Source organism: Haemaphysalis longicornis, unplaced genomic scaffold (genome assembly GCF_048455015.1).
Source record: "Haemaphysalis longicornis isolate Haplotype H1 unplaced genomic scaffold, Haemaphysalis longicornis Haplotype H1 scaffold_8, whole genome shotgun sequence".
Taxonomy (NCBI): Eukaryota; Metazoa; Arthropoda; class Arachnida; order Ixodida; family Ixodidae; genus Haemaphysalis; species Haemaphysalis longicornis.
The window spans coordinates 54624811-54636559 of NW_027526445.1; positions in this window are offsets into that span (position 1 = coordinate 54624811).

Here is an 11749-nt window from a genome sequence, read left to right on the forward strand (position 1 = left end):
CACCACAAAGTGGATCTTTGCGCTGCTCTTTCGGTAGCCTAACTCGGCTGAAACGAGTCCCAGAGGATGGTGGCACATTAAAATCTGTGAAGTGCACTGCTTCAGTTCTTAAAATTGCAGAAATCAAATAGCAAGGTTCCGGAGACAGTGTTCGTCCTATGCTGCTCTTACCTTTTGCACTGGCTCCTACAGTCTCATATGTTCAGCCAGGATCTGGGTTATGATGTTCCCTGACACCTGGGGTGTTTCCGAAAACCAAGGCGTAAAGGGTATTCACAGTTCGAAGCTACACAATACCATCTGGCAGTTAGGAAAGTCCGAGAGCAATGCCCGATAGCCACGTGGGCTCACGTACCGTTGAGATGTATTTCCAGGAGCCCAACCGAAAGAACGGCAGTGCCCAACTGCCAGAACGGAGCGCAAGCAGTCCGCGCACCAGCGACACGATGACGGCTCCCTGACGCGATCGTGGATTTTGAAGGCTGTTAGCGACGGTCTTGTTCAGGATGACCCGTGAACTGATGTCCCACAGCGTTGTTCTGCGGCACCATGACCTGTCCCGCCACTTGGCTTCCAGCCACCGTCGTTTCAGTTCCTGGTATCACTAACGCGTGCGGCCCCTCTTAAGTGCAGTCGCGGCTCACCTCCCCGCTGGCTCAATTGCGCTGCTAATGGTTCACGTGGCCATTCATGCCACTATATACAGTCCATTCCCCAAAACTAAGACTCCTCAAACTGCATGTCTCTTAAAAACACAAGATGTTTTACAGCTCGAGGCCAAAATTATAGAACGAACGCACCGGTGCAGGTTGTATTACCACGTGATCACTACCGATGGCGCACGCTACTGAGAACGTGATTTGTACCTCAAGATTATGCAACTCTTCACTCGCATAAGACTCTTGAACATATTTGCTAATATTAGGCAGTATAATCAGATAAAGAAAGTAAAAAAGTCGGCACTTCTCTGCGCTTCTACGGGACTTTTTTTCTTAACCACTTTGGATGCTTCCTTATTTCTTTGTCCATATCTGTGTTGAGTGCCTCAGAGCCGTGTAACACTCTAATAAATGTGCACCATCCATTTGACCGGTGTGCGAGAGGGCTGAAAAGCACAATGTATATTAGTTGAGGTGTAAGCCTATGCCCTTTTTTATTGTAATTGGGGGAATAGTTTCGGTTTTATGCGAATAAGCATAAAACCTAAATTTTTAAAGGCCTAATTGTCGCCATGGGAAGCTATGTGCCCTCTTCTAATTATTCTGGCTTTATGACACTGTTTTAAACAAACTCTAAACCTCACCCAAATCCACCCATCTTACACGTAGACGTGGCTTGCCAGTCCAGCACCGGACAGCAGAAACTACCATGCTCGGGTTACGATGGTTCGTTGGGCTAGCCACAGACAGCTTATACTACACAAACTGTGCCCCCCACCAAGCGGCTCTCCTAAACTCTGTACTTAGTCCTGACTGAATAAACATTTGTTACTCCCTCACGCTACCCCGTCTAAACGGTTTTGAGCTCACACAACTGCCGTTTCGCGCTCTCGCAGATGTAGTCACTGCTGCATCTCTGGGACGTGCATAAGACACAGAAGCACGCATGTTGCTGAGCTATGCTGTGGGTCCTTGCAACCGGTAAATAGGACTGTGTGATAATCGGTGAACAACCCCCGTGATTTTCAAAGTACGTTTAATGGTACAGCGACTACAAGCTTCGTTGTTGTTTTGAAACTTCTGCGAAGTACCCAGACCCCAGCCGTAACTGTAGTGCCACATTGTGGCGTCGCATAGTTCGCCATGACTACGACATACTTACTTGTCCCAGAACTTCCAAGTTGCTGTGAAATATTGCAGAGGCGATGTCCGTGGTTATTCCAAGACAACACTTTGTCGTTTTGGTGTAAAAAGGTGAGACAGAGGCAGTAGTTTCCATTCGCAGTAGCTGAGCAATTAGAGGTGTTTTTGGGAAGACACAATATTACACGTGGGCACATGTTATTTTATTAGGAGAAATTTACACTTGGAACACTTCGAAATTCTACAAATATTCATGGCGGATCTTTTTCTTTCAAACCAACCTTCGTCGGAACAGAATATTCTTCGATTGGCAGTGTAGGGTGCACCCCCCCCCTACTATTCTATTCCCCTCTGGCTTTTTCACGGTTAATTCAGAGCTAATTTTGCCAATTATTAAATTTCTCGGACCTCACGCTAGGCAGCCCAATCCACTTGTCATCTCTCTGCTTCTACGCTGCATCTTCGACATACCGAAATTATTATGCTTGCCTGCTAGCAGTTCGGTACTTTTACTCTGATAGGTGGAGGTATAGCTCTAAAACATGAGAAAGGGAGAATTGATATCTATTCATAATAACACCACTACGGACACAGACAGAACAAAGAGGGCACAAACACGGTGCCGTGTTTGTGCCCTCTTCTTTCTGTCTGTGTCGGTAGCGCTGTTATTATGAACATGTACCAACTCGCCCAGTCTTCCGTTTTAGCTTCATTGATATCTATTGTTGCAAACACCGGGCTACACCACGTGCTCGTGGGCACTGCCTGGCAATCTCATCTTGCTCTTGCAATTCTTTTGTGAGTGATTCGTACTAATAGGCCTCGCCCACGCAACAGAATCGACATTGTGGGCAATATACTGCTATAGTGGGGAATATACACATACAACTGCATGTAAAGCACGTATGCTTGCCAGTTCACCATAGCTTCCCCAAAACACTACGGGCTCCACTAGCCGCACTCTTCTCCTGCGGGTTTCCATTGCATAAAAATGGCGCCAGTTTATATTTCCCAGTTACCTTTTTCCCGCTGGGTACCGCTCCAATTACGCCACCAACATGACCTACGCTCTTCTTTAACCGTGTCAGCTCTATTTTTTAATTTCGGCCGCATGACTTTCACCTGGGCGTTTATATTGCGATTTGGAGTCTCACCATCATCACGGTCAACAGCCTACTATGTCAACTGCAGGTCGATGGCCTATCCCATCCACCTCCAACTGCTCCGAACCTTCGCAGCTTGAGCCCATTTTTGTCTCCACCTTCCTTTATTTCGTCTCTCCATCAAGTTCTTGGGCTTCCCTTCCTTCTGGACCAGGCTCTGTGCACCCACTTTGTATCCCTGGACGTCGACCACTTGTGCTTTTGTCTAACAACTGGGACATCACAAGTCCGCGTCTTTTATTTTAACTATCATGCATACATGATTTTATTCTCTGATCCAAAAAGATGGCTTCCTTCACCCTAATGTTTCTCGTATCCTTCTTCTTTCCATTGCGCGTGGAGCTGACCAAAGTTGGCTTTCAGGTTGTTTAGTGAAGCGCCAAGTTCTGGTTCCATGTGTCATAACGGCAGGACGCATTGGTTGTATATTCTTCTGTTCAGTGATGGGGGTAACCTACTTTTCACTATGCGGGAGTTTTTGCTGCCTGCGCACCAGCCCATTCCTAGCCTTCTCCGGATTTTATTGTAGTGGGTGGGATATGACAGATAAGCTGTCTTGAGGTTGCTATAATTTTCTACTTGTTCTAGCGTTTCTTTACATATGCTAAAAATTGCGCTTTTCACGGGTCTATTCATTATTACTTCAGATTTATTCCTGTTTACGTTTACCCTCAGAGTCATTATTTTTTATTGTAGTTCCTCAAACATGTTTTCCAGGTGTTCCGCAGACTCGTTTAGGAAGATCATGCCGTCTTCAAGATGAAATGCTTCAAGTATTCCCCGTTTATTTGTGACCGTGTGTGTTCCCAGTTGAGCTTTTTAAATACCCCCTTCATATATGCTGTCAACCGCTTTGTCTAGATGGTCTATCCACCCTGAGACTTTACAAGCGAAAATTTGATAGTGCTTGTATTTTGCGATTTACAGTAGTGATATCAAATTAGGTGATTAGGATAATAAATTTTTAATTTCGAAGAGAAAAAAAATTATTTTTTTCGTAATTTTATGAAGCACTGATCCTACACATACGAAATAAAGCCAGTTGTGGTAGTATTTGTTAGATTTACAGCCATGCGTCAAAATAGGACTTCGGTCCCCCGGGTTACTCCGACTAAGCCTGGTCTTCACTACAACGCCTTTCTCTTTCTAGTATTCAGCTAGAAAGAGGAAGGTGGAAGGAAAATCATTTAAAAAGAGAAGGCATTGTTAAATGACATGTTGTGCAAAAAAACTGTCTTATTTTTGCTCTTGATGTGCTAGGGAAATTTAGAAAATGCCCTAAATAAACGACACCAGGACCAAAAAGGTCAAGTACATTTCACGTGATCTTCATTCACAGGTGGTGAGAAGCTTAAGCGCTATCTGCCTGATTCGGCAGCACGCAGGGAGGGACCGCTGCGGCAATTTGCAGCAGATTCGAATGCCTTGCTGCGTCTATATTAACTTGCGCTTGGTCGCCACACTCCTGACGCCAGTGTATCGAACCGAAAACGAACGCGTACCCAAAACCGCAACCAAACTGGTATTTTTACCGGAACTAAACCACAACCACCAAAGTTATTTTTTATCCCACTAAACCAAAATACGAAACTAAACTAAATCAAACTAAACTAAACCCACTAAACTGAATTGGAAAAACAAATAACGGTTTTCGGTTCAAAACGACATGGTTCGACGACCCGTTGTTTAGAATACGCAGTCAGTGTCATTTGCAATTTTTCCTTTCACGCAAGATCACCTTCGTAACATCACACGCACTCTTCCACTTCTGAGCAAACGTATACCCTATCGGCGCACTTTATGTGGCCGTAACCGTCACTTCCAGTACATTTTAATGACAAACGCATCAGCCCCGAGCGGCCAACCAAGCCCTTACTAGTTAATATTTGCCGAGTTCTAGCCTTACCAGTGCTTGAAAGATGCGACCAGTCAGTGTTAGGGTGGCGCGTGGTGGAAAGCGGTAACTAAGGCATAAAGTGATTGGCAACGGCGCTTACGTTCTTAATGCTGAGCGAACACCGCTACCTTGGCAATGTCCACCATTGGTTGCCTTGGCAACCAGGCACAAACCGCTCTTTAATTACTGACGGTCGGTTTAGTGTGTTTACTCTTCCACCCCGCTTACAGAATTGGGCAGGAACTGGTGTCTCCATCACTTTCCACATGGGAAGCGGATGATGCATTTGCAATTGACAAATTACAGGAGTCGCTGCCGCAACATAAAGAAACGTATCCACATCAGCGTTGAAATGGTATGCGGCTATGGGTCGCGCCAACACAGTGCAATGCTGCGCGAAAACATCACATATTTTGGCAACCTACAGGCGAAATAGAACATCCACTATGCCCTTTCGTCTCTTCGAGTGTATAGAGGTAATCAGGCCGCAATAGTGCTGCGTTGTGTAACAGTGAAGGCTCACATCCTTATTGTGCCTGGTTGTTCTATTTTATAATTTGTTAAAAAAAAGTCGCACTCCTGGAAGGTGCAAATACTTGACGAGTATTATCCGCAGGAAGGGTTAAGCAGCTATGCCGCTTGCAATGTTTTCTGTTTGAACACGCCTCCCAAGCGGTCATTTATCTTACCTAGAGGGAAAACGAAGACGTCAATGTGAGGATATTTCGACGGTCGTTGAAGATTCCAAGTCACGAAAATTTTCTGGCTGTCTACAATATAGGGTGCACCTCACAGTACATGCATAGCTGGAGAGCCTCGTACACCAGTATATTTCGGCAAGTGTATGGGTGCGGGAAACAAAGACAAAAGTCACCTCGCTTTCTTTTAAATTTTTTGCAGAAATTTCCCGAATTCCTACTGGAATACTTTCTCCTCTCCTTGCTGCCTTCGGCAATCTAATCAGCACAAAAAAAAGGTAAACACTTCTGCAGACGTTTCTTCTTTCGTTCGCACTTTGAGAAAACCATTGTTGTCATAATTAAGAAGGGAGTAGCGACTTGGTGCCTGGTATAATAATTAGATTTTTAATACGGGTCCATTGGACAAATATGTGCTGGCCATTTCAGGCTATACTTGGATGTGCTGAGCAATTCAGTATGTCACTGCAATTCAGCTAAGAAACTGACATATCGCGCTTTGCAGCTGCAAACATCTGCAGTTTATGCAAGTTTTTGTTGATGCATGTGACCTCCGAGATGCGTTAAATTTAAAAAACAATCAAAATGACTTTTTTATGTTGCCTGTAAAGTTCTAGCGAAATGACCAACTTAGTTACGGTGCAGTGATTTTTTTATCCCATCTTCTAATCCGCTTAAAATAATGTTGGCACCAAGTGTTCAAAGCGTTAGATGAATAATGATAAAAATTCATTTCCTACCTAGATTAGATGTAGAAAAACGGGACTCAATGTTTTAGCACTTCTTGAAAGCGTGTAAGGTCTGTAATGTTGTATTCGACATAACTCCCCCTTCAAACCTAAAATAAATACGTTCTCCAATTCAAAATTATGAAAATTGCAGTAACCTCAGTAACCTCAGCAACCAGAGCCTGTGTTTTTTTCTGTCGGCAAGTCCTTTGTTCTTCTCACACGAAAATAACTTCAGCTTGTTAATCAGCCATTATCATTGCTGAGAATGCCTACATTGCCAACACGTGGATCAGGACCGTCGTACGGCAAACGGGAGCTCGGTAACTATACCTCGGTGATCTTTCATATGTAATAAAGTTAGTAAGTTCCGCGTTGTGTCATGTATCCTTTTGTCCTCTTGCTGTTTTTTCACAGTAAACGTTCAATACATACTTCTTCGCTCACATACAGCACCTAGAAGTCCAACGGTTTTTTTAACAGCGGAGCAGATTATTCACCTGTAAGTTGTACAAAGCAAACAGATAATTTCCAATTACAAAGTTGTCGCTTCCCCTAGTGGGAATCAAACCTCGGTTCCCTCGCCTTATGAAACCGCCGTCTATCCGACTGAGTTATCATTGAATTCCGGTCACACACCGTGATTTCCCTTAGGTTATTTGTAGCGTTGGCTTTGAACAGCCCGGTCTCCTACGAAGGGAGAGGGGCAGCCAGCTCTGCTTTTTTTTCATCCTACCACCACTATTACAACATGCGCCATTTTTTTCTATAGAACCGCCTTCTCGTATGTTTCCGTTTATGTCGATGCCATGATATCAAGCAAAGGCGCAGACCGGTATCGGACGTAACTTTAAACCTTCCGTACGTTGTAATAGCACAAGCTTGGGTTTACATGGCATTGCACGCTCCTGAACCACAACATAAAACAGAGGAACCAGATAAAGGAAGGGAAGGTTAAGGAAGGCCAACACCAGCAAAGTCTTACAGCAAATGACGAGGCTCTGCAGGACATGGTAGATTAAACATTCACACTTGTTTGAAGGCAATAAAATTTAAGACAATATACGGTATGGTAATAAAAGCGACAAAAACGCGATTGAACAGAAGAGCTGTTGTTATGGGCCGTAAGTTTGCTGTTGCAGAAAAAATGCCAAAATAAAACACATAGCGCTCGTGAGCGCGTGCCTCGCGGCGAGCTTTGAGTGCTTGCCTCACACAGTGTCTTTAGCAAAAAGAAAGTGCTGCGTTCACCGTAATTGTACTTGCTCCGAAGGCGAAATGCATGTCATAGCGTACGTTCGTTCGTCCTGTCTCACCGTGCGCATGCTATCGGTATGGTAGAAAAGCTTTCGCGGGCGGCAGCGTCTACGAGACGTCCTGTTAGGGAGAGCTCACCACGGCTGCCGCTTTTTTCAGAAGCATTAGAGATCATTTCAGGCAAGGCAAAAATGTGCAACTCCTTTCTGAGACGGCTTGCATATCCCGCCACTGCTGCCTGTCGTCGATGAAGAAGAGTTGGTGAACGTCTACAATGCGAAGGATGAATATGCCACTGCCAGTCGCCGCTAAAAAGGCAACCTTCTTGACGGGTATCACGAGGGTTGCAATCGCCGCAACTATGCAAATAAACGATGATACGGAAACTTAACTATGCATCCGGGAATCCTCACCTACAACAGCTTTGCCTGTCAAGTCTTGCGGGTGAGCGCAAGCTTCCCAAAATTTGTTTTATTGTTCGAATGCTGCATAGTTTCTTCCGTGTACTTTTGGTCCTGCCGTGCCCCTAGCAGTGCCTTTTTATTGCATATGATGTCTATTGCGTATGCTCTTTACTCTTGTGGGGGGATGTTGAGCTGAACCCCGGGCCCGTGATCGAGAATATGCAGGACTTACTAGAAGGTCAAACCAGAATATATTTGGATATTGCTGCGATAAAGACCCAACAATACAAAATGTAAAACAATTATTTCCGACTGGAACCAGCGTTTTGCTGAATTGGAAAAACAAACTGCCAGTATTGGTGGGCTTGAGAAAACAGTGGCTTGGCTTGAAGCTAAAATTACTGATCTTCAGGACAGGAGCAGGCGGTCAAACTTGGTATTTTTCGGTATACCCGCGGAGTCTGAAGAAACCGAGGATATGTTGAAAGAAACAGTGCTGACTCAGGTTTTAGCAAACAAGCTTCAGGTACAATACAAATCAGTGGGTAGCATTTATAGGATTGGCAAACCCGGTAGAAATCGGCCAGTTATCGTATATATCAAAGATTATAACTAAAACCAGCAAATCATCTCGAATGCTCATAAAATAAAAGGGACAGACATATCGGTACAAAACGATTGCTCATAAGAAACGCTCCGCAAATGGAAGCTACTTTGGGATAGCACGAAAGATGAAAAGAAACAGGGCAAAAAGGTTAATTTATTGCACGACAAACTTATCGTCGATCGAGGCAAGTTTTTATGGGATGATTAAAAAAACTCAACGTTTCCAAGCCTAGTAAACAAAAACTATGACCCCAACGCCCTAACCGTAAGCAACTTCTGTTTTTAAACATTAACGCACGCAGCATCGTAAATAAATCCGTTCAACTTGAGTCTATTCTTCTTGGTAATAGCCCGCATATCGTTGTGATAGCGGAGACTTTGCTGGGTGACGCAATCAAAGACGACGTTGTTCCCCCCTCCCATCTAACTGTGTATATCGTCGTGATAGAAACCTAGGGGGGGGGGGCAGTGTTGCTGTCCTCGTAAAACTTACTCTTGATGCGACACTTTTTCATCAGATCGACAATCACGACAGCCTTACTTTAAAGGTATCCTACTGTGGGCGTTTCTTCCTCATTTTTGGTGTTTATCGTGCTCCTGATCCGGTTTTGGCATGACTTACACGAGCACATGGAATTCGTTTTGTGCAACAATAATAATTGGTATATACCATACGTATCACGGTGCTGTTTTATAGTGCTGCATGATAACATATTCCTCCTGGGTGATATAAATTTGCCTGGCGTTAATCGGGACTCTCCTTTCCCTACTCGTACAATATCCGCATGCTTCATACTTTCTAGATATAATGATGTGTCATAATTTGCGTCAAGTAGTAAACTATCCAACACGCGTCGACGTTACCTGTGCTTATATACTTGACCTTATTTTTTTCAGTAATTCAAACGAAAAATTTGCTGTCTCCGTGAAAAGGGTCTTTCTGATCACTCTATTGTGTCATTTTTATGCCATGTTGTTGCTGTGCAAACTGCTGCTCGAACGAAATGTATCCGCATCAAAGATTTTTTGCGTGCCCAGGACGCAACTGTATTAGACTTTCTAGAACTACACCTGTGCACCTTTCACGGTTCTGATGTCGTTCAAATGTGGGAGACATTCAAAAACTTGTGCCTACATTGTATTGATCATTTTATTCCGGACAAGGTGAAAAAGACGTATAAACCAACAACTTGGCTCTCTCGTGATAATATACATTTAAAAGTAATGTAAAACGCCTTTAAGCGAGGAGCGTCCTCTCGTGACATTATTCAAACCACACAAGTAGTCCTCAATCAAGCCGTGGCAACTGCTAAACGTAAATATTTTTAACACAAGTTACCCAACTTTCTTAAATCTGCCCCGCAAAAATTTTGGAAGTTCTGGACCAACAGAAAAAACCCATCGAAAAACTGCGTGATCGTGGCGCGCTCCTCGTTAGAAGGCGGACACCGCTGATCATTTCAACACCTATTTTCATGGTGTCTTTTCTGTAGCTAATAAGCCTATGCCCGAACTTGTTCCTCTTTGCGGAGCTAGTACTTCTATTGTGTCCATGTCGCGTTTAATTTCAGTTCTGCTTAACTTAAAAACGAAGACGTCAACTGTCCTTGAAGGGATACCGAACGCTTTTCTTCCTCGACACGCTTAAATGTTATCACATTTCGTCACATTCAATGCTTCATTAAGTTCAGCTGTATCACCCCCTGACTGGAAAGTTGGACGCATTACCCCTGTGTTTAAAAAGGGCGACCTAATAATTCCTGATAATTATCGTCCCATTTCCATTACATCATCTTGTTGCAAAAGTTTGGAGAACATTAGAGCTAACTACATTGCTAAATTTCTTAACGACAATGTTTTATTATCTCCCTTCTAGCAGGGCTTCCGACAAGGTTTTTCTACTGTCACCCAACTAACCTCGATCGTTCACAGTTTTGCAAGCGTCCTGGACAAGTCCGGCCGGATTGACGTAATTTTCTTAGATTTCCGTAACGTTTTTGACTTTGTTCCTACGCACATCTTATGCACAAACTACAGTCAATGGGACTTCCTGCGTTCATAACAAACTGAGTTTCTTCCTATCTATCCAACCGCGTGCAATATGTCAATGTTGAATATAGCTGTTCAAAATCTTTACCCGTGACACATCTGTTGTGCCGCAAGGCAGCGTACTTGGTCCGTTATTGTTCTACTGCAAAGCAGTATATGTCCAACCCCCCCCCCCCCCCTTAGTTTTCATTCCGGTGTCATCGATTTACTTGGCACCGATCCGGGTATCCTTTTCACCACCGCTGACCCCTCTTTTTCAACTACTTTCCCCCTCGCCTCCAACAATGCCCCTTTGGCAAGTTGCGCAGTCGGCAGCTAATAGCGGTATTGGGGTTATCACATGATAATAGCGGTATTGGGGTTATCACATGATTGCCAATAATAAACAGAAGCACGGATGGCCGTAAAAAAAAGGCGCTGACGATTAATATATTCCCTAATATGAAATTTATGCGCAGCGCGAGCTGCAGTCTTCTTGGTCACGGCGAATTTGTGCTGCGCCTTAGGAAGTGTTCGCATGATCAGCAAATGTACGGCGGCGTGCGCTACTCTGCTGCAACTTCGCAGTGCGCCGTTGTCGTTGCCCAGCATGTTGAAAAACGTGTTTGAACCTTTCGCGCAAATGTCACGTGGTTCGGCTGAGCCCCGCACAAGGGAGCAGCGAGCATTTGTTGCATATCGTGTTTGAACCTCCGGCGCAAACGCCACATGATTTGGATTAGCGGAGAATGAAACAGCATCTGGGGAAAGTGTCAGGGGGAGGGTGCCGTTCGGTAGACACTCCTTTCTGCTTTCTTTCTTTTGTCGCTGCTGCACTCGCTCACTTAGTTACGCGGACCTGCGTTCTCTGTGCTTACGCTCCCACAAAGCCGAGGGAACGGCTTCCAAAGGGCTGCCCCTAAAACGACTGAAACCTTCCGTCACCGTTTCTGCTCAAATTTTACTTCCCAGCGACATTTTCGCGGCTGTCTTTCACACCTAAGTATGCGCCATCACAGGTTGCCGGTTCATGCGTACAGGGTTCGCGGGTAGAAAAAGGGGGGCGTGCACGCACAGCTAGGCTTCATGCCGCTATCGATAAATTGCTGGTTGTGCTGGTGGGAGATTTAAATGGTATATCTCCAAATAACATGGCTTAATGTGGT